General features: G+C 41.2%; 1 protein-coding gene across 32 annotated transcripts in view; it reads left to right on the top strand.

Annotated features, from left to right (window-relative positions):
* LOC112587813 (potassium channel subfamily K member 16) overlaps positions 1 to 26,076 on the top strand; it is a 377,120-nt gene that overhangs the window by 71,332 nt on the left and 279,712 nt on the right. For 5 of the 32 annotated variants that reach the window (XR_006639708.1, XR_006639709.1, XR_006639698.1 and 2 more), the window contains exons 1-2: positions 9,237 to 9,410; positions 12,981 to 13,089. The exons of 1 other annotated variant lie outside the window; for it this stretch is intronic. The gene's annotated coding sequence lies outside the window, so the exon portion shown is untranslated. Of the gene's footprint in view, positions 1 to 8,710; positions 9,411 to 12,980; positions 13,090 to 13,628; positions 13,722 to 26,076 lie in introns of those variants that run through there. 26 more of the 32 variants (XR_006639703.1, XR_006639702.1, XR_006639718.1 and 23 more) reach the window with 24 other exon arrangements.

The following is a 26,076-nucleotide window of genomic DNA, read 5'->3' as shown; positions in this document are numbered from 1 at the left end:
GACTGAGATTATGATTCCCTTTATCTTTACTTTGTCTGTTTAGGGCAGGTTTCACTGGAAAGACCATTGCCAAGCTCCTTAGTGCTAGGTAGCTTTAACTCAATACGTTAGCATCTCAAAAGGTCCATTGAGAACTCCGGATCCCATTCTAATCCAGAGCCTTGAAAATTAAAATATCTCAATTAACTGTTTTGAAATGTTGGAATTGAGTCAAGAAGTAACACAGTTAAAGATTGCCAAGTGACACTGACATTATAGAAACTTAAGAGCATTTGAAGAAAGCTTGTGATTTACATCTAAATCACAGTGCTGATCCTACAAGCTAAATAATGCTTTTCAAACTCTGTGGTGAAGGATACATTAAAAAAAAAATTGTTAGTCCATTATAGACCAATACTTTCATAAATACAGAATGTTGCAGCAATGTGAACTTACTAGGTTTCTATACATGTACTTTCCATTTCTCCTTGCAGATCGTTAATAGTTTATAGACCAAAAGTGTCTTTGGGCCACTCTTTGAGCAGCCCTCATTCACAGCACTGACGCTGGAGTCAGACTGTTTATGTTTGAATCCTGCTTCATCACTTGTTAGCTGGGTGGCCTCGAGGAAGCTTTTTATCTTGGTTTCCTCATTTGTAAGGTGGAAATAATGATGATACTAACAACACCTATTGCATAAGCTTGTGAAGATTATATGGGTTAATATATGGAAAGCCCTTGCAACAGTGCCTGGTATAGAGTAATGCTGGGTGAATGTTATCTATTATTATCACTATCATTTCCTAAGTCCAATGTCAGCTAGGACATTTTCACTTATAACTGACAGAAACCCTGTTCAAGTTAACTTAAACAGAAAAGGCATATGTTGGTATTTGTAACCAGGGACACATATGATATTATCTAAATCTGACATTTCGCTTCTTTTTTCAGTGTTAGTTGTATTCTCAGATAGGCTCTTCCTGTTGGTGTTGAGATGGTGACTAGCTAGCTGCTCCTGGCTCATATCTTTTGCTTATTAGCCCAATGGAAAGAGAGTCCCACCTTCCCATTTTCCCCAATTTTAGGTGATTACTTCTATAGACCTGGCTTGGATCATGTCAAGAGACCCTAAGGACAACAAAAACTAATAATTCAGAACAAATAACCTTCCGAAGAAAAATACAGTGCTATTATTAGAATAAGAGAGGATGGCCATTTCTGTCCATTAATTGAGGAAATGAGTTAGAATCTATTGTATCTTTGGGCTTCTCAGGTGGTGCTAGTGGTAAAGAATCCACCTGCCAGTGCAGGAAACACAAGAGATGTGGGTTTGATCCCTGGGTCAGGAAGTTCCCCTGGAGAAGGAAATGGCAAACCACTCCAGTATTCTTGCCTGGAAAATTCCATGGACAGAGTAGCCTACAGTCTATGGGGTCACAAAGAGTCGGACGTGACTGAGCACACATATGCACAGTACACATATTTTTGGAATGGATGATGGTTTCATCTATGGTGGAACTTCTAGGAAAAGATATCCCATAAGAGGAGAATACCATTTATTCTCTGAGAGATGTTTGCAGCATATGAGGTAGAAGGGTGTAGATGCTGCTGCTGCTGCTAAGTCGCTTCAGTCGTGTCCGACTGTGTGTGACCCCATAGACGGCAGCCCACCAGGCTCCCCCGTCCCTGGGATTCTCCAGGCAAGAACACTGGAGTAGGTTGCCATTTCCTTCTCCAATGCATGAAAGTGAAAAGTGAAAGTGAAGTTGCTCAGTCGTGTCCGACTCTGAGCGACCCCATGGACTGTAGCCCACCAGGCTCCTCCATCCATGGGATTTTCCAGGCAAGAGTACTGGAGTGGGGTGCCGTTGCCTTCTCCGAGGTAGATAGTGACCTAATAAAAAACCATGATTTGAGTCTTCTAAAATATGGTCTTCTAAACAACAGGATATAGTGTGTTGGAAATATTTAGTAAAAACGGTCCTATAAAATTAGCCAGCACGAATCAGAAGAGCTTAAGTGGTCACCAGTAAGACATTCAGGTAGTCTCATTGTAGAAAAGCTGGGTCCAGTGGTCACATAATGGGGCACCTGCAATGTGAGGGAAATACATCAGTATTTTGCTCAAATAATATGAGAAGGTGAGTGGGTGCTGATTGCATTGCATCATTTGTTGGAAAAGTCTGTGCCAAGAACTCTGCAGGTTCTTTGTATGATGTGATGGAGGAAATGATCAGAGTTGTGAATGTTCTTCTCATTTGTGCTCTTAGTGCTTGCCAGGTTATGAGAGGTTGGGAAGAAATTGGTTGGTTCAGGGTATGGAAACTTAGTTTATTTCTCCGCAAGCAGATGGCTAGGTCATGGAAACTTGGTGGAAAAATGGGATTTATTGAGTTGCTTTCTTAGATCAAGGGCTTTGGGGGATTAAATGGCTCCAGGAGACCCACTTTATTGGATCCCAGAGACTCACAAGGCTGTACTTTCTTCCTGAGGAGAGAAGACATCTGAACCCATTCTACTTGAAATTGCCGAGGAAAAAACCCCCAAGACTTTCTGATATGGTTAAGAAAGGGTAGATATTCACGCTCATACACCACAGGTAACTGGTTAAACACTCATTTTCCATTGTTGAACTGTTCTGAGCTCCCCAGAATCATAAAGTTTGAAGAACTAGATGGCTATTTCTTTTTTTTTGTACTGGAACTCAGTTTATTTATTGGATGGTTATTGACTTCCCCCTCCCCTCCATCTTTCCCTCCCCACAACCCCCACCCCTATGCATGGCTATTTAAGAGAGATAACCCCATTTACAGACCAATATTAGAAGTTTTGGTTCCTTTGAATTCAGTTTGGAGGACTAGGATTCTGAGTTATTCAAAAATTTCCTGGGGATTCTGCTGAATGGTATGATTTGAGAATCTGTAGTTAGTCTCTTAAATACAGCTTCTCACTGATTTGATTAGCATTTATTAATAATTAGAATAAGACCTCTGTGTGCTTCTATTTAGATTAATTTGATGGAACTGCTTTAGGAGCTGCTTTTATAGTATTTCCAAGACTAAATATTTTTGATTAGTTAACAAGTTATATTTTACTACTGTTGTCAATAAAAGTTCGTGTGACTCCCTTCTGTCCCTCTGTACATACATTCATGGGTTTCAGACTCTGTGATCACCAATGGAGAAAAGAACTGAGATGTTTTGGTTATCATGGGACCTCTTTGACCATAGCTACTTGGATGTATTCTTATCTTTGTTCCTAGATTCTCAGGTGGGTACGCATGTTTTATTACATGTTATTGTACAGAATATTATAAGTAACTTGAGGAACAAATTATTAAAGATATTTAGCTAGTGGTTCTGGAGACTCAAAGCCTGGAGAAAACAGATTGCTTCTGATTAGTGTGGAAAACCAAGGAACTGAGTTTGATGTTGGGGAGGACATTTCAGACAGAGAAGCCATGAGTAGGCACTTCGAAGAGGATAAGCATGGTGGATAGTCATGGAACAGAGAGCAATTTGGTTTGGTGGTTGTATAACAATATATAGATAATGAATGGATTTCAGTATTTGAGCAGTTAGGAACTGGAAGTTTTAGGAAGTGACATGACCAGAGTTCTATCTTTGGAAGATTTATCTGGCAAAAAGACTTTGTAGGGATGGGAAGTGGGGGGACATGAAAGAAGACACTGGGAGATTACTGAAATAGCGACAGTGAGAATGGAAAAGAGGCAGAAGATTTAGTGTCCACCAAGAATCTGAGCTCTGATGGTAGTAGTAGGAATAAGAAGAAGGGAAGAGAATGTGAGAATCTCTCATTGAGAATCTATAGTATTTGGCCATCTCTTAGATCTTAAAGACTAAGAATTGTGAGATGACAAAAATTAACTCTATATGAATGGGAAAATAGTGATATCCTTAATAGCAATAGAAAAATCTGGGGAAAGACTATTAGTTTGAGATAGAATTGTTACTTAGAAAATAGTAGGTGGAAATGCTCAGTTGCCAGATGGAAATGTGAGTCTAGAGCCAAGAAGTCATCTATCCAAAATATGATAATTGAAGCAATAGCAGGAGAGGAGATCATCAAAGGAGGGAATGTCAGGGGAAATGGGAATGGAGCAATGATGAGTCTGAGGCCATTCACATTTAGTGGTGAGAAGAGGAGAAAGAATCTTCAAGGCAGTCAGAGGAAGATCAGAAAGGCTGGAACAGAATGAGGCACTATTGCATTTTGAAAGTCAGAGGGAGCTTTTCCAGATGAAGCAGGTAGGCAACAGTATTAAGAATTGAGAAGGACCAGGCATGAGATAAAGTAGTCAGAGAGAAGGTAATTACATGGCTCCAGGTGACCACAGAGGGAAATGGTTTTAGGAGAGCAATGGGACTGCAAACAGTGACTACAAGCATCTCAGTTGTAGTGAGCACTTCAGGCAAGGAACGAAGGTGCTTCTTTCAGGAAACTGGTGGTGAAGGAAATGGGTGGGACACAGAGGAAAGGACAAGGAACTAGGACTGTAGAACTGATTCATTCAAAGAATTGATTCATTCAAAAAGTTGAATACCAAGAGTTTATTAGAAGACTGAGAAGATGGACCCAACAGTGGGGGAGAAGCTGATATAATATCATGTCTGGCTCTTTGTGACCCTATGGACTGTAGCTTGCCAGGCTCCTCTGTCCATAGAGTTCTCCAGGCAGGAATACTGGAGTGGGCTGCCATTTCTTTCTCCAGGAGATCTTTCTGAAGCAGGGATCGAACCCGGTCTCCTGCATTTCAGGCAAATTCTTTACCATCTGAGCTACCAGGGAATCCCAATGATATAATTATGGTAATTTGTGGTAGCCAGATCTCAGGAGGCCAGGCGGAGGTGGGAAAGGATGTAGTGAAACATGGGGACTGAGCACTGTTCCTTCTTCAGAGACAGGCTGGTCTCACAGAAATGCTCTCTGCTCTCAAGGATTCCCACCTAGTAAAAAAAGATCAGAGGTGCACCAAATAACAATGCTGCAGAAGGTTTTTGCTACACACCACCCTGACCCTACTCAAAGCAGTATTTCTAGAGATTCTTGTTCTCCCTTTGCATCCAAAGCCATGAGTAACATAAACAGATTCATTCTCTTCTGGGTCATACATTCTTCTTCCCCGCCACCCCCCAAAAAACTTTATCAAAGATGGAAAATCATCTCTATCTCCAGAACTCTAGTAGGATCCTATATTTTTTTCCCCAGTGTTTTGGTAGCTTGTGTGATCATAGAGACCTATCCTTGCAGTGGGAAGTGATGGACTGAATGCTATTCATGAAAATTGGTACTTACCTTGGGAAAAGTTAAGCAGTTTCCTCGAGCTCTAGTTCTGTTCATCTATAAAATGAGAGTGATAACTAGTAATTTCAAAAGGTGGTTGTGAGCATTTGATGAGAAACTGTGTATATATATAGAGGGAGAGAGAGAGAGACAACATGAGAGAGAGAATCTCAGTTACACTCACACCAGTAGGTACTCTATAAAAGGTCTTTGAGAGAAAGTTCAGTGAGTGCCATGATGGCAGGCTGTATCTCACCTCCTGTGCCTGTGATAAGGGGGGACAGACATCTTCTTTGAAGACATCTTCTTTGCAGATATCTTTCTTGAAGACTTATCCTGTCATGTTAGTCTCTTGCTGGATCACTTTCATCTTCAACAACTTTTGCCTCTCCTGTGTCCCTTCCCATTTTGGTTTCTTTTTCTGTGTTTCATTGCTCTTAGGATGTACATTTTGAAATGGTCACTAATTCCCTGTTCACAATGAATTTGTTAACCTTTCAAGGAATGTTTGAATTTTAAGAGAGGATGGTGAGAGGAGGGTAGTGATCGACACTAGGGACCAAAATGCTCCTGGGAGGCAGAATCTTCACATCAGTGTCTCACATAACATTTCTGTCAAACCTGCAGTGTGGTCCATAGACATGCATCTTCAGCATCACCTAGGAACTTGCAAGAAATGTAGATTCTCAGGCCTCGTCCAAAACCTTCAAGTCAGAATCCAAGATGATTTATATGCACATTAGAGTCTGAGAGGCACTGTTTTAGGGAAAGAGCCATTTCATAAGGTGGTTGTGAGGATTTAACGGGAAAGCATGCACAGAGCACCCAATACATGCAGGTGTCTTAATGGGTACTTAAAAAATACTCTTTGTAAATCCCAAGATGGCAAAAAGGGTCCTCTGTCTTCAGAGCCAGTGATGCAAAATGCAGATAAAGAAAGAAAGAACAGTGTAGCACTCCTTAAAGCACTAAAATAGGAAGTCTTTTTTTCCCTCCTGTGGGTTTTTTTTTTTTTTTTGGCCAGAGGAAGGGAAAATAGTAAATGTGGAGGAAGGAGTGAACATAACTGGCAAATAAGAGTGAGAAAATATGGAATGGAAAAACAAGGTATTTAGGAATGAAATACCTTGAGGTGATGAAAGAAGAAATAAACAAGGGGAAAAAGGCTCTTAAAATGCACACTGCTGAAAATTTGGAGGTAGGGAAAACTAGAGTTCTCTGGAATTGGCAGGGAGGTATGAGTGTGTGATGTGTAGAGAGAGAGACAGCCAAACCCAAGTGATTTAGCCTAAGGTTGGCTAAAAAACCCTTCATGTAACATGCTAAGCTTGTGTTTTGAATTTTCACTCAACGACATCTTTGTACAGAAGAACAGCATGGTTTGGTTTTGGGCCCCAGTGACTGGAATGAGTGGGAAGCAAGTGGCCAAAGGAGAGACTGTGAGGTTGTGCTGAGGTGTCAGTAAACACACAGGCAAAGTGCTGACTCTCAACAACAGACCCTTTTTGGGGGTCTAGATGACTGGTGAGTCTACTGGTAATTACATCCACACTAATATTAATAGATGGGAACTAAATCACAACCCCTCTGCCCCCTCCATTCAAGGGATGATTGCCAGCATGGGGTGAGTTAGGGACATGGTGCTTTCTCCACCCTCAAGACAGTAGATAGTGAGGGATGGTGGCCAGCATTAGGAAGGGCAGAAAGGAGTATTCTGCTTTCCTTCTGTCCCACCTGAGCCCCTGTCAATGAAGGATCCCAGGCAGGATGGGGAAGAAGGAGGGTTTGGTGATGCAGGAGAAAGAGACATTAATCCTCAGCTCTGTGATGACGTGCTAAGACAGCTAACTTTTCTGAATCTCTATTTCTGAATCTTTGTAAAATGGGTCATGCCTCTCCAGAATGTCATGAGGTGAATTAGTATCAGTTCTAAAAAATATTAGCCTTAGGTCAAGATGGGGACTTAGACATCTTGTAGAATCAAATCTCTTCTTTTTGTAGGTGAAAACTGAGACCAGGACAGTCAAGCAACTTGCTTAGGGACACGCACAATTACTTACCAACAGATATACGAATCACTACCAGGTCTCCTTAGTCCGAACCTAGGCCTTAAAATATTTAGAAGCTTATTCTACTGTCTTCTATGTTAAATTCTGGAGATAAATGTGCTTGCACTTTAATTTCTGGCTTGTTGACTTTTGTGAGCTAAGGCCGGGATACTTAATGATAAGTGTTTTAGCAGCTGTTGATTCTGAGTCCGACTTTCCATTTTACTGAAAGGAATAAACTTTACATTTTATCCAGATTTGAACTTTTGGCTTGCCTCATTTTTTATTAGCCTGGAAATTCCGGTTAGCTCAGTGCTCTTTACTGTTGTGGACATTTGTTGGTGCCTTGGAAAGAGCATGGATGGGCTTTGGAATACGCAGCCTGGCAGGATATATATATATATCCTGCCAGGCTGTGAGATATATATATATATATATATAGAGAGAGAGAGAGAGAGAGAGAGAGAGAGCTTTATTATAAGGGATTGGATTATGTGATCATGGAGGCTGAGAAGTCCCATGACCTGCTGTCGGCAAGCTGGAAACCTAGGCAAGTTAGTGGTATAATTCAGTCCAAGTGTGAAAGCCTGAGACCCAGGGGAGCTGGTGGTGTAAATCCCAGGCCAAGGACTGGAGAAGATTAGATATGTTCCAGCTTAACCAGTGAGGCAGGAAAAAAGGGGCAAATTCCTTCTTCCCCACCTTTTATTTTATTCAGGCCCTCAGTGGATTGAAGAATGACCACCCACATTGCAGAGGGCAAGCTACTTTACTGAGTCCAATTCAAATGCAAATCTCATCCCAAACACCCTTACAGACATACCCAGAAATAACTAATCTGAGCACATAAAATTGTTACTCTTTCTAGTCAGGCTCCAATAAGCGTCCTCCTGCTGGGTGGTTTGCGCCAATCAGAAAGCTTTAGGGCTGCTTCCCTGGTGGTTCAGTGGTAAAGAATCCACTTGCCGATGCAGGAGACACAGATTCGATCCCTGATCTGGGAAGATCCCACATGCCATGGGGCAACCAAGCCTGGGCACCACAACTGTTGAGCCTGTGCTCTAGAACCCAGGAACTGCAACTACTGAGCCCATGTGTTACAACTACGAAAGCCCGAGTGCTCTAGAGCCTGTGCTCCTCAGCAAGAGAAGCCACTGCAATGAGAAGCCCGCACACTGTGAATGGCGGGGGTGGGGCGGGGGCGGGTCCTGTCAGCTGGAAGAGGGTGGAGTTCTCACTGGGCAGGCGCATGCGTGCTGCTCAGGCTCCAGTACCGGTGCCGCCATCTTGAATTGACTGTAACTTCTGCACACATCCCCACAGAGCTGAGGTGCCCTTGCAGCCGTTTAGCACCGTAAACTCTGGTCTAAAGTGCAGGGTTAAGGTCTCTGCACTCTGACTTTATCAGCAAATGAAACTAGACGGAGCACAATGGGGAACACATGTACACCTGTGGTGGATTCATTTAGATATATGGCAAAACCAATACAATATTGTAAAGTTAAAAAATAAAATAAAAAAATAAATTTTAAAAAAAAAAAAGAAGAAAGAAAGGTTCCACTATTTTATTACCCAGCTTCTATCTTTATTTCCTAGGACTTGTTAATGGGCTTTGCCAGTGACAAAATTAACTATCACAAATAGGTTCTTTTGGAGCTGATTGATAATTATTAGAAATAATGTTTTAAACCTTCCTAGAAGAGGATCTGGAATATAATAGGAGCTCCATAAATGTTAGCTATCACTATCAGTAAATCCTCACTGAGTGCTTAACTGAGTGAAAGGTGATGGTTAATTGGGAGCTCAACCTCACAGTTAGAGACAGAATACTTGCCAGGTGTCTTCCCTGATCTGCCAGAGTGTTTACAGGTGGCAAGACCAGCCTATCACTGGCCCCAACCAAAAACTGAGCATGAACCTCTGATTGCAGATAGTTAAAAAAAAGTCAGCCATATGCTATAATGCCTTGGCCACCCTTCTCTCCTGTAGTTCATCTGGGTTGTCCTGCTGTCTCCCACACTAGTTTGTGTGACTGCTCTATCATCAGAAAATTCTCTGCAACCCTTTTCTAGGGAGAAGGTAAGTAGGCAGTTGTTTTCCTGGGTCATTGTTATTTCTTTGCCTTCCTGAAACTCATTTCTTTTGCATCTCAAACTTCAATTTCTTGTTTCCATGGGAAGTCTTCTGTTTGGTCCTCATGTGGGTAGGCTGGGAGTAAATTCTAGCCAGATAGGATCAAACTAGAGAAGTGGCTGCTTTCACAAAGAAAAAGAGAAGTGATTGGTTCACTTTCTTTTATTTATTTACTCATTTTTTTGAGAAAGGATGATGTATTTTTATGTTTTGCATAAAGTCAGTAGTTTGGGCTTCATCCATATTGATCAGTGGTAAAGGGCCTATTTATGTGGTGCATCTGGGAAATGACTTTGTGACCGAAATAGGAAGAGACATGCTCATTGTACCAGTGAGCAGAGTGTGGTTTTCCATTTTGTCCTGTGATTGGTCTCTCTGTCCAGGGAGACACTAAATGTAGCTCTAGAATATGGAGGAACAGTGCATTGTGTTCAGTGAAAAACCCTGATCTGTTGGTCTTGGAATAATGGTGTGAAGAGGGATGTAGAGTAAATAATTAGAATGTAATCTAATATTAGCAGCTATGGACTGGCTTCCTGTGAGGTGGATTTAGGGATGCTTCGATTCTTAATACCATCAACATGCAGTTGAAATATACACACACATCAGAGGCTGGGTCACAGCTGGTATGTCATGGAGTATTTTCAGGAAAGGAAATAAGGGATTTACAGGGGGCAGAAATAAATAAGCCACATTTCCCCTTGTCTGTGTCATGCCAGACAGGGAGACTGTATATTTGTAAAATAATGTATTTCACTGTATATTTCTTAAGGTCTTAACATGCACAGAGGAAATGCTATGCATTTCCTTTCAGATTTTTTTTTTTTTAATCATTGCCTTCAAAACTTAGGGTGAAATGCCCTTCAACTCCCTAAGGCTGGGTGAATCTCCCATTAACTCTGGGAGTTAATGTATCAAGATAGATTCTCACCTGCAGATCTGAAGACCAACAGAGTCAGCTTGGGGTTATCTTGCCCTCCATCAAAAGCTTGATTTGAACAGAGAATTGAGAAATGCATGTTTACATTTCAGAAGCAACTCCATTTAATATCCTACATGACATTTAGGGCTTAAGGAAATATATGGAATTGCTTATGGGAGGCATCAAGCAAAAAAAAAAAAAAAAAAAAAAAAGATCTGATTTTCTCTACACTCCAAGTAGGGCCAAGAGAGTGGATTTTGCAGTTTTGTTTTATCTGCACAATGGTGTCAGGCACTCAGCACACTTGGGACCATAGACTGAGCTGTGACTAGCAACTAGTGTGATTGATTTATGTTTAAGTGGACCCATAAAAACTGTGGTAACCATGAGGCAATTCTGTAAGGGTCACAAAGTTAGCTCTAAGATAGCTTGTCTCAGAAAATATCATCAGTACTGCAATGGTGTTCTGTTTGGGCTGTTATGTTGATTGCCCCAGTCTGACGAACTTCTGGAAAGCTCGTTGATCCATTTCTCAAGCAGGTTCCCACTAGCCTTGATTAATTTGTTCTCTTCCAGCTGCATTCCACTCCTGATTGCTTATGGAGCTCTTGGAAAGCCTGCTTGGTGGGTGGTGAATGTTCAAAACTCCAAGCCATCAATCTTTTAGAAACCAGAAGATATCCTCAGATTATCTTCTCTTCAACCGCCAGATTTTAGGGAGATAAACCTGAGGACATCTCTTACTGGTGTCACCTGGAACTGATTTGGGCCCCCTGGAGGAATCAAGGGTGGGGCTGGGAGATAGGCGGCATGCCTGAGTAGAGCTTGTTTCTTAGGCATTGCTTTGGAAGAGACTGTCAAAACACAGAAGTCGGTTTATGAGTTTGTACCTTAGCAATCTCTCATGTCCAAAGGGGAGCGAGACTGCTTCTTCTTTTATTAAAAAAAAAATTTATTTATTTGTGGGTGTGGTGGGTCTCAGTTGCCCCATGTTGTTCTTTGTTGCGGTGCACAGGCTCACTTGCCCTGAAGGCATGTGGGATTTTTGTTACCTGAGCAGAGATTGAACCTGTGTCCTCTGCATATGGGAGGTGGATTCTTAATCATTGGACCTCCAGGGAAGTCCTTAGAGCAGCGGTCTTTAACCTTTTTGGCACCAAGGACCAGTTTCGTGGAAGGCAGTTTTTCCATGGATCCGAGGGTGGGGATGTGGGGTGGGGAGATGGTTCAGGTGGTAATGGGGGTGATGGGGAGCGGCAGATGTGGCTGTGCTTGCTCGCCGCCATGCATCTCCTGCTATGCAGCCTGATTCCTAACAGGCCATGGACTGGTACTAGTCCTCATCCCGGGGATTGGGGACCTGCCCTAGACTGTTTCTTTCCCTGGCAAGAACTAATGTTTTACGTAGTGGCAGAACAAACAAAAATGGCCCTCAGTGAAAATCCAGTGTTCCCCTGCCCTTTCCTTCTTTGCGCAGGAGTAGCAGTTTTAGTGAAGCAAAGAGGAGGTTCTTGTACTGTAGGTGAGCTGAGTGTCCTTTGGGTGGAAGAAAGAGGGTCTTGTTGGATAAGGAGAGACCATGGGGAACCCTGGATGGGAGGAAGGATGTTATGATGGAGAGGACAGAGCTGCACGGCAGCTTTGCCCCTCTTACCCCATCCCCAGAGATAGTAAAGTAACCTCGGGGTGATCACACACCATGGCCTGCCTTGTCCTAAGGCACTCAGGCCTGTGTCAGGACCTCTCTCCTGGCAGAGTTGTGCTGTTGCCTCACCCTTTGTGCCCAGGGCACTGCTGCCTTGGCATGGCCTCACCACTGGTTTGTGGAAGGCCCAGGGAAAGTTAATATTGCTCAGCTGAAAGTTTGGAATCTAGCCAGTTTCTCAGGCTGTTCTTGGGAAGTCCCTTGTTCAGGATTTGTCATTTGGGATCTTGTTGGAAATCTCTCCCTTTCCCTACTTCTCTCTGAAGTTATGTCATACAATCCAGAGGAGTCATTTATACAGTTATTCACCTCTTCTCCTAGAAGAGAGATACTGAGAAATACTCGAGTGTCTCAGCTTTGAGACACTTGCCAGGTTCCACTGTCCATGGGGTTTCTCAGGAAAGAATACTGAAATGGGTTGCCCCTGAAGGGATACAGTGGGGAGGGAGGTGGGAGAGGGGTTCAGGATAGAGGGGATACATGTATACCTATGAATGAATGAATGAATGTGTGCCTGGTGGTATCTGACTCTTTTTGACCCTATGGACCCTATGGCCTGCCAGGCTCCTCTTGTCCATGGAATTTTCCAGGCAAGAATACTAGAGTAGGTTGCCCTTTGCTTCTCTAGGGGATCTTCCTGACCCAGGGATCAAACCCCTGTCTCCTGCATCTCTTGTATTGTAGGTGGACTCTATCACTTCAGCCGTCGGGGAAGTCCATGTATACCTATGGCCGATTCGTATTGATGTATGGCAAAAATCATCACAATATTGTATAGTAATTACCCTCCAATTAAATAAATAAAAAAGAATACTGGAGTGGGTTGCCATCTCCTTCTCTACGGGATCTTCTGGAGCTAGGGATCCAACCCTCATCTTCTGTATTGCAGGTGGATTCTTTACCACTGAGCCACCTATTTATAGCAAGATACTAATCCAAAATAGAGGGCCACTGTACCTATGAATGGATCCCTTAGAAGAAGAATCTCAGGAGGATCGGTAAGAACTTTTCATGTCTCAGAGCCAAGAATATACAGGAATACCTTGAAGATACTGTGGGCTTTGTTCCAGACCACTCAATAAAGAAAACATTGCAATAAAGAAAGTGACAAATTTTTTTTGTTTCCCAGTGCATATAAAAGTTATGTTTACACTATACTGTAATCTATTAAGTCTTTAATACCATAAGTTGAAAAAATAATGTTCATACCTTAATTTTAAAATAATTTATTGCTAAAAAATGCTAGCTAACATCTGAGTCTTGAGGTTTTTATCAAAATTGGAGTCAATACTTTCAAACCTTGCTGCTGCTTTCTCATCAACTAAGTTTGTGTAATATTCTAAACCCTTTGTTGTCATTTCAACAATCTTCACAGCATCATCACTGGGAGTAGATTTCATCTCACTTTTCATTTCACTTTCTTTTTGCTCGTCTATAAGGAACAACTCCTCATTGTTCAGGTTTTATTATGATATTGCAGTAATTCTGTCACATCTTCAGGCTCTATTTCTAATTCTAGTTCTCTTGCTATTTCCAGCACACAGAAGTGTGTTATTTCCTCCATGAAGTCTTGAACCCCTTAAAGTCATCCATGAGGATAGAGATCGGCTTCTTCCAAACTCCTGTTAATGTTGGTATTTTTGCCTATTCCATAAATCACAAATGTTCTTAATGACATTTAAGAATGGTGAATCCTTTCCATAAGGTTTTCAATTTACTTTGCTCAGATTCATCAGAGGAATCATTGTCTGTGGCAGCTATACCCTTACGAAATATATTTCTTAAATAATAAGACTGAAAAATTACTCCTTGGTTCATGGTTGCAGAATGGATGTTGTGTTATCAGGGATGTTCATCTCTTCCTGTAATTTTGTTGTCCATCTCCATCAGAGCTCTTGGGTGACCGGGTGTGTCATTAATGAGCAAAATCATTTTAAAAGGAGTTTATTTCTGAGCAGCGAGTCTAAGCAGTGGGGTTAAAATAGTCAGTAAACCATGTTGTAAACAGATACACTGTCATTCAGGCTTTGTTTCCTTTATAGAGCACAGATAAAGTAGATTTAGCATAATTCTTAAGGGCCCTAGGATTTGGACACCATTAAGTGACTAACAGACACACACACCGTGTTATGTGGGTCTTCCCTTGTGGCTCAGCCAATAACCAGTCTCTGTGCAATGCAGGAAACCTGGGTTCGACTCCTTGGTCAGGAAGATTCCCTTGGAGAAGGAAATGGCAACCCACTCCAGTGTTCTTGCCCAGGAAATCACATGGACAGAGGAGCCTGGCAGGCTACAGTCCATGGCATCACAAGAGTTGGACATGACTGAGCGACTAAACCTACCTAAGGTTTTCAAAATGGGAAATAAGCATTGTATTCAATTTAAACTCACCAGCTGCAGTAGCCCCTAGCAAGAGACAGCCTGTCCTTTGGAACTAGGCATTGACTTCTCTCCAGCTATGAAAATCCTGTATGGCATCTTCTTCCAATAGAAGGCTGTTTGGTCTACACTGAAAATCTGTCGTCTAGTGCAGTGACCCTTCTAAATGGTCTTAGAACTCCTGGATTCCTTGCTGCAGCTTCTGCATCAGCACTTGCTGCTTCACTTTGCACTTCTGTGTTATAGAGATGGCTTCTTCCCTTAAACTTCATGAACCAACTTCTGCTAGCTTCAGACTTTTCTTCTGCAAATTCCTCACACCTCTGTCTTCATAGAATTGAAGAGAGTTAGAATTGAAGTTGGTTTGGTTTGGTTTAAGAGAATGTTGTGGCTAGTTTGATCTTCTATCCAGATCACTAAAACTTTCTTCATATCAGCCATAAGGCTGTTTCACTTTTTTATCATTCATGTGTTCACTGGAGTAGCATGTTTAGTTTCCTTTAAGAACTTTTCCTTTGCATGCACAACTTGGGTACTCTTTGGAGCAAAAGGCCTATATTTCAGTCTATCTCAGCTTTTCACTACATTAATGGGTTAAATTTGCTGTCTTATATGGGCCAGTTTGTGGCACCTCAAATGATGAAAGTAGTGACATCAAAGATTACTAATCATAGCTCATCATAACAAATATAAAAATAACTTAAAAGTTGGAAAAATTACAAAAATTACCAAAATGTGACATAGAGACATGAAGTAAAGAAATGATGTTGAAAAAATGGCACCAAAAGACTTGCTTGATACAGGGTTGCCACAAAACTCCAACTTTTGAAAAAATGCAGTGTCTGCTCAGCATGATATAATGAGGTGTGCCTGTAGTCTGACTGGCTGCATTTGGATTCCTCAGAGAAGTGGCTTAATATGTGTTCTATGTGTAATAAATGACAAGGACTTAATGTAGTTCACCCTGAAGTTACAAATGTGGCATCTGAGTTTGCAAAAGGAATTCTAGAAGTCAGTTGTCATTGCATTGTAGTGACTTTCATTCAAGAATCTTACAGCCCCGGCAGCTCATGCTCATAGCATCTTGATGAGTAGGTGGCACATAGGAATGTCCTTGTTTTGCAGAATGGAGGCAGAAAAAGGAGTTCTTAGGTACAGACAATCTGGATCTGTGCCCATTTTTTATGAATCACAGACTTCCGGAAAGCTCACTTTCCCAGCAGGGCTTCTTCGCTCCAAAATAGCAAGTATTGCCACTGGTAACATGGAAAATTAATGGTGCTCATATTATTCACATGGGGTTTAACTGAGAGAAGATCTCAGGTTTCTGAGCAAAAGTTTGGCTCACAGACTAATTATATTCAATATAGTGGGGGAAAGAGTGCAAGAATTTCTATGTTGGCACTAAAATAGTATAAGAAATACAATCAGTTCAGTTGGTCATTTTTCACACAGCAGACAGCAGACTAAACAGTCCTAAATCAGGCAATTATTTTAGTAATGATAATTTTAGTTTTTCTTGAGTGATTTGAAAATGCTCAATGAAACAGATTTCTTCCTAAGCCATTCTCTTCCATTTAGCTGTAAGGAATCATGACTGCTGACCTCTGAGATAGGAGTGAGCAGAGGGCAGGCTCTGGATGACTTAGAACCAGACCACCCTTCTCAGAGAAGGGACTTCACATGGCTGTCCTTTGAGTTAGCTCACTTTGCTCTTACTCTGCTAGGTTTTGTAAACCAGGCCAAACATGAGCAGGCCTCCTTGGGTCTTGGGTAGCCACAACAGCTCAGAAGGCAGATATACAGAAGCGAATTTTATTTGCTGTGATAAGCAAGAACTGTGGGGTTTATGGAGTGATAATCAGATTCTGTTAAATTTGCTTCAGCATTGCCCAAGACCAGAAAAATAAACATAACGATAGAGGCCAATCTTTCACTTTGCTGCGTCTGAGGCTGACAAAATTGTAGATGAATAAGAGATCGTGAACTATTGGGACTTTTTTTTTACTCTGTGTGAAACATCATCCTGAACAGTAGTTTGATTTTATTGTGAAGAATAAATTCTGAACGAGTCAGTGAGAGAAACAGTAGGGAAGCAACCTGCAGGGGTTTTTAACTTTCTCTCCTACTGTTCCAAAGATGCTGTTGTTAGATTTATACTCAGTGCAACGGCTTAGTAAATACTTGTGGAGTAACCACTGTTTCTTTTTTAAATTTTATGTATTATCATTTCTGTATACATGACCCTTTATAAAAAATTAATTGCATGATAACATGAACTTCTATAAAAACCCTCATGCATGCCAGAACTAGAACATAATTAACAACTTATATCAATTACTCTTCCTTATTTAGTCTTTTTCTCCTATTCCTGGATGCATTTTCTTACTTTTTTTTGGTTTATGAAAATGTATTATTTAGTTTTATTAATTTTAAAAATTAATTTATTTTTTATTGAAGGATAATTGCTTTACAGAATTTTGCTGTTTTCTGTCAAACCTCAACATAAATAAGCCATAGGTATACATATATCCCCTCCTGAAGCTCCTTCCTGTCTCCCTCCCCATCCCACTATTTATTAATCTTTAAACTTTATATAAAGGGCAGAATACTACATGAAGTCTTTTGGAATTTGTCTTCTTCACTCAAAATTAAGATACTACAATTTTTCCGTTGTTGAATGTAGTTGTAGTTTGTTTTCTCTGCTATACAACATTTCATTATGTTGACATATTACCATTTATTTATTCATCCTACTGTGGATAGGTATTTGATTATTTCCAGGTATTTGATTATTTGTGGTATTACACTGTTCAATGCTATAAACGTTCTCTCCTGGTATATATGTGGATTTCTCTTGGGTGCATATATAGAAATGGAATGCTGAGCTGCAGGGTATAACATGGTCAAATATAATGCCAGTTTGTTTTCAGGAGTTTTTATTTCTTAAGAGCAAGTATGGTTCATTCTTCACATAGCATGCAACAGATCTGTTCTCTCTGAGGTCTCATGAGCATCGTGAATAATCTCGAGAGTGAATGCTCAGTGAAATAGAGTGGTGGGCAAATAAGGCAATGTGGAAAATTTGGCAACGTTTTCAAAGAGGCCTTGTCAGACAGATGTTTCCAGAATTTAAGTGATTCAGAGAGTTGTTTACTTTGGATGAAAGCCAGTGTCTTCTGGAGTTGGTGAGGACTGATTTGGATGGAGAGGGATCAGTAAAGCATCTATTGCTGAAGTTCTGACAAAGTGAGGATTGGAACTGAGAAATGGGTGAAGTCAGAAGCAAGGCGTCTGCAAACTCGATCACCACAGTTGACTACTCTTACCATGTAGTGAGGCTTCCTGCTTTCAGCAAACAGGGCCACTGCACAGGTTTATCAACTGCTCTCACCAAAAATCCAGAGACTCTCAATACTGCTGTTTGTTTCAGTCTGCCAGGGGCAAAATGCCATGGGGGAAGTGGCTGACTTGTCTTCCTTTTTGCTTGTGGAATGGTTTGAAAATGTTTGGAAGGGGAATGTCTAGATCTACCAGGGCCTCCTTTATCCTAGGTGGGGCTGCTTTTCTCTTATTGATAGTTATCTTCCATATCCTGGGGCCCAATGAGAAACACCACTTTCTCTCTCTCTTCCCCCTCCTCCACCCCAGATTTCTAAGGGCCCATGGCCAATGATCTGTATGTGTGTGCATGCTAAGTCGCTTCAGTAGAGTCCAACTCTTTGCAACCCTATGGACTGTAGCCCTCCAGGCTCCTCTGTTCTTGGGAATTCTTCAGGTAAGAATGCTAGAGTGGTTTGTCATGCCCTTTTCCAAGGGATCTTGCCAATCCAGGGATTGAATCCACATCTCTTATGTCTCCTGCACTGGCAGGTGGATTCTTTACCACTAGCACCACCAGGGAAGCCCTAATGATCTGTATTCTGTCAAATCAAAGGAACCAGCTTTCTTACTTTTCTCTGTTTTCCTTCCATACCATAGACATCTTTTCAGTGGATGCAAATTTGAAACAAATCCGTGCTATTGCATATCTAAGTTGAGACTTGTAGCTGCTAGGTTGGAGTGAAGTTTCATTTAGTAGGGGAAATGGGGTTGCTGGCTTTGACTCTTTTCAGGGATCCTTAAGGTCAGAGACAGACCACCCATTGGTTTTGAAGGGTTAGTGTCAGACATAGTTCTGCTTGGAAACAAAGGCATTGTAAGATTTAAGAGTCTTGGCATGGTCTATTCTGCAAACCTCTTTGAGCCAGGTCAAGGAACTACCTTTAGGTTTCCTCCTAGCTCTCCCATGCCTTCTTCCCCCTTCACATGCCTTCCTCCCTTCCCTGTCCCTTCTTTCTACTCTCTCTCCTTGCTTTCATTTCTTCTGGCAGCTAGTGGAGAACCCAGAAGAAAACAAGGAGTTAAGACAGTCATGAAGTTGGACAGTATTCTGTTCATACTTATCTGGGACTTGGAAATAGAATAATTAGCCTGAAAACTGTATTAAATGATGAAGCCTCTACCCGTATTTTATGTTAGCATTTAGGGTGAGGGGGTGAAATTACAAGCTGTGTGACTTGCAAATGGAATAAGGCAGATGACTAATTTTCTCTGTGCTTAATGCCAATAGTATTACCCAAGAAATAGCCAGCACCATGCCAGGTTCCCTTTCTTCATTCTAGTCACCCCATCTTTAAGGCACAATGTAGTTAAACTCTTACAGAAGCCTTATAAGGAAATTATTATTATTGTGGCCAGTTTACAGATAAGGAAATGAAGGCTTAGAAAAGTTAAGTACCTTGATATATCTGGGTAGGGGAGAAGCTAGTATTTTAACCTTAACTGCAAGCCTGGCTTGCAAAGTTTGCTTGGAAAGGTTTGCTGTTGTTAGAAGGAACGGGGCCCTGGAACCAACTGATGGAGAAGAATCCTTAATGTTTAGTATCGAGTTACCAAAGGCTATGCATATGCGCTTTACCCCTGACAGCAGGAGCTCACCGTGATCCCAAGCTTTTACTCAAACCACAAATGACCTGCTTCATTATATTTCTTAATTCAAGTCAGGAATACTTTATCTCGCTCCATGAAACAAGTCCATTAAATTATGGGTGTAATTGTTCCTTCTAAACAATAGGAAGTAACACCTCTCACCTTATAGCACATGTTGTGCTTTGAGGAAAAAATTGGCTTCTTGTAAGCTGAATATATTAAGGGGTGTGGTATTTTAATGAGAACCTTGGTAAACACGTAACTGTTCTGAATAGTTTATTCCAAGTTCAGAGTATCGCCCACACTCATTTGGGTTTTATTCCTACTTCCAGCCAAATGCCATGAATCAAGGAGTGTTCCTGGCAAGGTCTATGCTCAGTTACAGGCAACCCTAAAAGGCAGGAGCGAAAGTGTTGCTGATAGAGAGCAGGTTTGGCCAGCAGTGGCCGGGCAATTTCAGAATATTTGCTGAACACGGTCCACAAACCCCAAGAGTCCCGAGGGGAGCTCAGAAAACTGAAAGAAGGGGCCCCACTCTGTGTCTTCTGAGGAAAGGTCATCATACGAGTTACGAAGGAGGCTTTTACCAATGTTTCTAGTTACTGTTTTTCTATTAAATGTTACTGTTTAACAGAATAACCTCCTGGTACTGACTTAATCAACAAAAATTTAATGAGATCTTAAACTGTTGAAGAGTCAAGTGTAGAAGAGGAGATAGAAATTCTTACAACCAACTGTGATTGACTACCTGTAAGAGCTAGGAGGTCAAGAAGATTTGTATTTTAATTGCAAATTAAAAAAAAAAAAAAAAAAAAACCTGTCCTGCAATTTTCTTCCTCAAAGCACTTGTTACTCAGTTCCTAAGATGACTCATATTCTACATTTCTTTAATCATTCTTTTCCGTTTTGCCTCACAGAAGCAATATCCACTTTACAAACGTGTTTTGTTTGAAAAGATTATTTGTAAATTGGTTCTTGGGAACTAAAAATATATTTCCCATGAAGTGTTACAGTAGCAATTAGAATCTCAATCGACTATTAATATAGTAAAACATATTCTAGTAAATCATATATAATTATTTTTATAGGAAAATGAGTTCCTCATTCTAATTTTAAATCAAATCTCCACCTAATTAATCAACCTCTCTGGGTTCTTTGTCATTCCAGTCAGAAGCAGAACAGTTCAACACAAAAAAGATCAAGTGTTTGTGTGGAATGTAATATACACCCAGTGAGATGTCACAAAGAGTGCCGCTTCAGCTGGATATTTTGGAGAATGTTTAGGATTTGAATTGGTGAAAGGAAAAGAGGAAAGCATTTCAGGCAAAATGAGCAAAATCGTGGAAATGGGGGTAATCATGAATAGGAAATGGGGTATATTAATGGCAAGCTCTGGCGAAAATAAGAGTTGTATTTGAGAGTGTGTTGAAGACCATGCTTGGGGTAGCTCAGCAGTTGGATGGCTTCGAATGAGGGATTTGGAATTTAAGAAAGGAAGAAAGTGTTCAATAAATATATGTTAAATGAATGTCTTACTTATACTAACATTGGTCTCTATCTTTCTTTCCCTCTTGTTTATTTTATCTTATCTTCTCCTGTTTCTTTCTTCCCAGGCCTCTCAAGCCTTCTAATCACTTTGGCCTCTTCCCAGGTTATACAGGACTTTCCCCATCTTCCTATGCAAGGGGATGGGAGAATTTTACTTATTCCTTATCAGATGCAGTGATTTTTGTGGAAGTCTTCTAATGAGGCTGTAATGCATCACATCTCCATTTTTTGGCCCTTCATTTCTGTTGTTGTTTAGCCACTAAGTTGTGTCTGACTCTTTTGTGACCCTCTGGACTGTAGCCTGCCAGACTCCTCTGGCCATGGGATTTCCCAGGCCATGAATATTAGAGTGGGTTGCCATTTTCTTCTCCAAGGGATCTTCCCAATCCAGGCATCAAACCTGTACCTCCTGCATTGTTGGTGGATTCTTTACCACTGAGCCAGCCTGGGACGCCTCTTGTGGTTTCTGAGTGAACTGCTAGTCAGTGGGCCCCTCTTGCAAGGGCCCAGCTGTCCAGAGCTCTGTAGCTTTGCCCACATGGCAGGTTTTAGCAAAGCTCGAACTAGAAATTGGAGGGATAAGCATCTGTATCTTGTGACTCTGATCATGACATTGGCAGTGGAGAATGTATAGGAACTCTAGGAAGGTCTTCCCCAGGCATCAGCATTCCCCTCAGTCCCCCTATGTGTCTGCCCCTTCAGTCTTTCTGGCTCAGATGCCAGACACTTTGCTTTTATTAGTGCCCCCAAATATTTCTTGTTCCTTCTACATTCCCCCAGCTATAGTTTCTATTAATTTGAAAATTTTAACCTGTTTCCTAGGGTCATCTGGAAGAATTAATCTGTATTAGTTTTCAAATTTCAGTACCTGATTCATGATGGATTCCTCATTTGGGGAAAAAAAAGTCATTTCAAAATTCCACTGTTTTTGGTTTCATTTTATTGTTTTGCTGTGGTCTTGATCATAGTAAAAAGTACTGATGGAACTTTAGTAAATAGAGGATACTTTATGGGCATAGTAAAGATACTTTCTATATCCCATGCTGGGGCCTGTGGCTTTTAATTTATGGATGCTTTGGGGGATTATGGAATAAGATATTTGAACTTGATATAATTGAGCTATATCTTGGATGTTTATGTGCTCCATCTATGTTCTTATCAGAACCCTGTTACTGGACTGGAGTTGCCGCTCTTCAAAAGTCATTCATTTCTTTAGGGCATGCTTATGTTCTCAGTTGTGTCTGACTCTTTGCGACCCTGTGGACCATAGCCCACCAGCCTCCTCTGTCTATGTAATTCTGCAGGCAAGAATACTAGAGTGGGTTGCCATTTCTTTAGGGCAGAGTCCATTTAAAATGCAGGAACCTGTGCTTAATGTGAATGTGAATATGTTATATGAATGTGTTTTACTCATTCAACCCTGAATGCGAATTAGTTTCAGATCCTTTGGGCTGTTAGACCCTTGAGACATGGGCTCAATGAGTATAAGAAGGTACCACAAATGTTCTTGAATTGGTCCTCAGTTGTTATTCTCAACCTGGGGGCTTTGATATATACACATTCTTGGTCCTCACTCTTGGAAACTGTGGTTTGATAGGTCTGGGTATGGCCTAACCTCTGCATATAAACTCCTCAAGTGGTTTGACTCCTGGTTGAGGTATCACAGCCACTGATACTGTAATGTCTTTCCCTAAGCAGACAATCGTACTGACTGCTTGAAAGGGGGTTCTAAGCCCAAATGGATGGACAGGCCTGGGTGGGATTCTGCACCAGGGGCCTTGTTTTGAAATGGAGCTCTATGTTAAAATGGGAGCAGTCTTTAGAGAAGGTTTCTGGCCAGTTTGGATTACTCACTGGGGGGATAATATTTGCTGCCACTAGGAAAAGGGAGAGATTTCTTCCCACTTCAGACGCCTCCTTTAGATGTGCCAAATGAGTGATACTTAGGCTCTTCACTGTGCAGAGCCACTGGGGAGAGGAGGAGCCAGTGGCTGGCAGCTGGCCCTGAAATTAGCATCATAGTGTAAATACATCAGCACCTACATGCCAGCAGCTTCAGCGGCTTTTGTGACACCTCTTCCCTGGGACATTTCTACCCAATAACTGTTGTACCTGCTGTTTGTACATTGGTCCTTTCATCAGGGCCTTCTCTGAGCCGCATGGTCCCCAGATTTCTCCAGTACAGAAATAAATTTCTCCAGCATAGGAAAACTTGGTGGGAGAAGGGAGTCTTGAACAAAATTTTTCAGTAATCTCTCTGGGGATGGCCTATTGCATGACTTTCTCTTCTTACTTTCTCCACAAAATCCATATAGCAAAAATAAAAACAAACTCAGCCCTCTTTCTGGATCATTATAATTTGAAGGGTTGGCCCAGGCTGGGTGTAGATGGAGGAAAGGAATCATGATTTAGAGCAGATGTGCTATTCTTATGTAATCTGAGCTTCAAGTACCAAAGGAAAATTTCTGAATCACTCAGGCCCAAAACAGCACCTCTGAGGGTCTGTTGTTTTGTCTTTTTCTTTTTTTTTTTTTTTTTGGACAGTCATCTTCCTTCCTACAGCAACCTCATCCCCACTCCAGGCCTCAGGAGAAAAGGCAGTTGTGAACTCTAGCCAACAAGAAATCCCGCAGGGAAAGTTCATCAGAGCTGGGTGTGAATCTACCTTCTGCCCTGGCTGCAGGGGGAGGCCAGCAGAGAGGTCATACCTCCTCCATTCTCCTGCCTCTGTCCACTTGCAGTCTTTTAAAACCACATTCCACTGAGGACCCAAGGAGAGATATTCCAGACCCTTGGAGAGGAACTGTGGCATGTTTGTCATTGTATCCCAGCCTCTGCCCTGGGTTTTGGCACACAGTTTGGGCGCTTAAAAATGCTAGTTGAATAAGTGGTAATGACCATTCCACATTCTGGTTCTGGTTGAATTAAGACTGATTATTTTTCCATTTCATACCTCCCAAGCTTTCCTCTTTATCTCAGCAATAACCTCCATTCCCTGCTCACTTCCCTTAAACAGCAAGTTTGGGCTCTTGGAGCAAAATTACTTTTCTTACGGCCTTGATGAAGAATTGCAGCTTGTCACGTATCGGACCTCACATTTTTACCTATTTTTTCTTAGTAGTGCTTTGCCCATTACTGACAAGTTGAGACTTGTGAAATGTCCCTTAAATAAGCCAAAACATGGTCTCACCAACATGAGCAGCATTATTTTCAGTCCTAGCCTCCAGCCAAGTTTCTTGGATCAAGGCCAGCAAGCACACATTCTTTATCTGTAGAATGGGGATAAATATACCACTTCATTTACCGTGAGGAGACAAATGTATTTAGCAATTAGAGTAGTCTTGTGTCTGAGTGTGGGATCAGGATCCAGCCTCCTGGATGTGGATTCCAGCTCCATCACTTTCTACCTGTGTGACCTTGAGCCAGTGACAGTCTCTTAGTGCCTCAGTTTCCACTATGGTAAAATAAGGTACATAGTGGTATCTACCACATGGGATTGTTGTGAGGAATAAAATGAAAGTATGCATAGTGTGTGAGATTGGTGTCTGGCATGTGGTGAGGTCCAGGAAATGTTAGCTTTGAATTAAGAGCAGACACTCCTTGGATGATGGCAGTCGAGGATCATAATTTGGCCAAATGGGAATTTTATCTAGGATCTTCCTACCCTCCTGCCCAAGCAACAGTCTGAACTACTATGACTGTTTTAACTTTGTCATTTAGAATCTACTCAGAGTCTAGAGTAGACAAGAGTAATTGTTCACTTCATTACCTTTTCCCCATTTTGGAAAGAAGTGCAGCTTCTTTTTTTAAGTTGAAGTGGTACAAAGGAGCTGTCAACAGATTGGAGGCTTAATGGGTAGGGTTTTGGTCTGGGTTAGGAAGAATGTGTATATTTTCTCTGTAAAGAGATAACAGATAATAAATAATCTGTGGCCACCACACGATCTTCCTGTTTAATTCTTTAATTTTTTTTGGAGGAGATAGGTGGAGGAGAAATATATCATGTACACAAAAGACAGTGTGATGCATATAAATAGTTTAAAGCAGGGATTAGCAAACTGCAGCGTGTGGGCTAAATTTTGACTGTGGCCTCTTATGGTAGAGCCTGTGAGCTAAGAGTGGCTTTTCATTTTTAAAGTGTTATGGAAAAAAACAGAAGAAGATACACGAAACCTTGTATGTGGCCCTAAAATACTTAACTATCTTGCCCTTTATAGAAAAAGTTTGCCAACCTCTGTTTAAAGAATACTAATAAATCACCCCTCCTCCCATCTCCAATTATCTCATGAAATAGAACACCACAAATATCTTTGAAGCTTGTGGGCACCCCTTCCTGACCACATCCAAAGCCCTCCCCCAGAGTTAACCGTAATTCTGAATTTTATGTTATTCATTCCTTTGCTTAAATTTTTTATCCTACACACACATATATATTAATATATATGTATACAGGGATATTATTTCATTTTTTCTTGACCTCTGTATAAGTGGAATAATACTCTGTATTTTCTTCCATCACATGGTTTATTCTTTCAAGATTACCTTTTTTTTCAATTTGAGATCATCTAGGTGTATGTGTGAAGCTAAAATTCATTAATTTGTACTGCTGGGCATCTTTGTGTGTGCATATCCTCTGCATATTTATCTCTTCTATTCTTGATGGACATTTGAGTTTCCATTTTTTTCCTATTATGAACACTTGCTATCAGCATTCTTATTCCAATTTCATGGTGCATATGTGCAAGAGGTTCTGTAGATGTGGACTCATTGCGTCATTGGTATGTTTCTTTAACTTTACCAAGTGATACCAAATGGCTTTCCAAGGTGATTGTATAAATTTCATTCTGTTGCAGTTACCGAACATTGCATAATGAACTGTCCCAATGCTTAAAACAACAATATTCGTTTGCTCATGATTGTGCATGTCAAGAATTTGGGAAGAGCTTGGCTGAGTGATTTGTCTCTGATCCACGTGGTGTAAACTGAGGTTCCTGGGGCTGGAGGATCCATCCTAGGATGGCTTTCTTTATTCATGTATCTACATCGTGGTGTTCTTTGGTCTCTTCCTTCACATAGTATCTCAGCCT

This window comes from Bubalus bubalis, chromosome 11 (assembly GCF_019923935.1).
Source record: "Bubalus bubalis isolate 160015118507 breed Murrah chromosome 11, NDDB_SH_1, whole genome shotgun sequence".
Lineage (NCBI taxonomy): Eukaryota > Metazoa > Chordata > Mammalia > Artiodactyla > Bovidae > Bubalus > Bubalus bubalis.
This window is presented reverse-complemented; position numbering and strand designations above follow the sequence as displayed.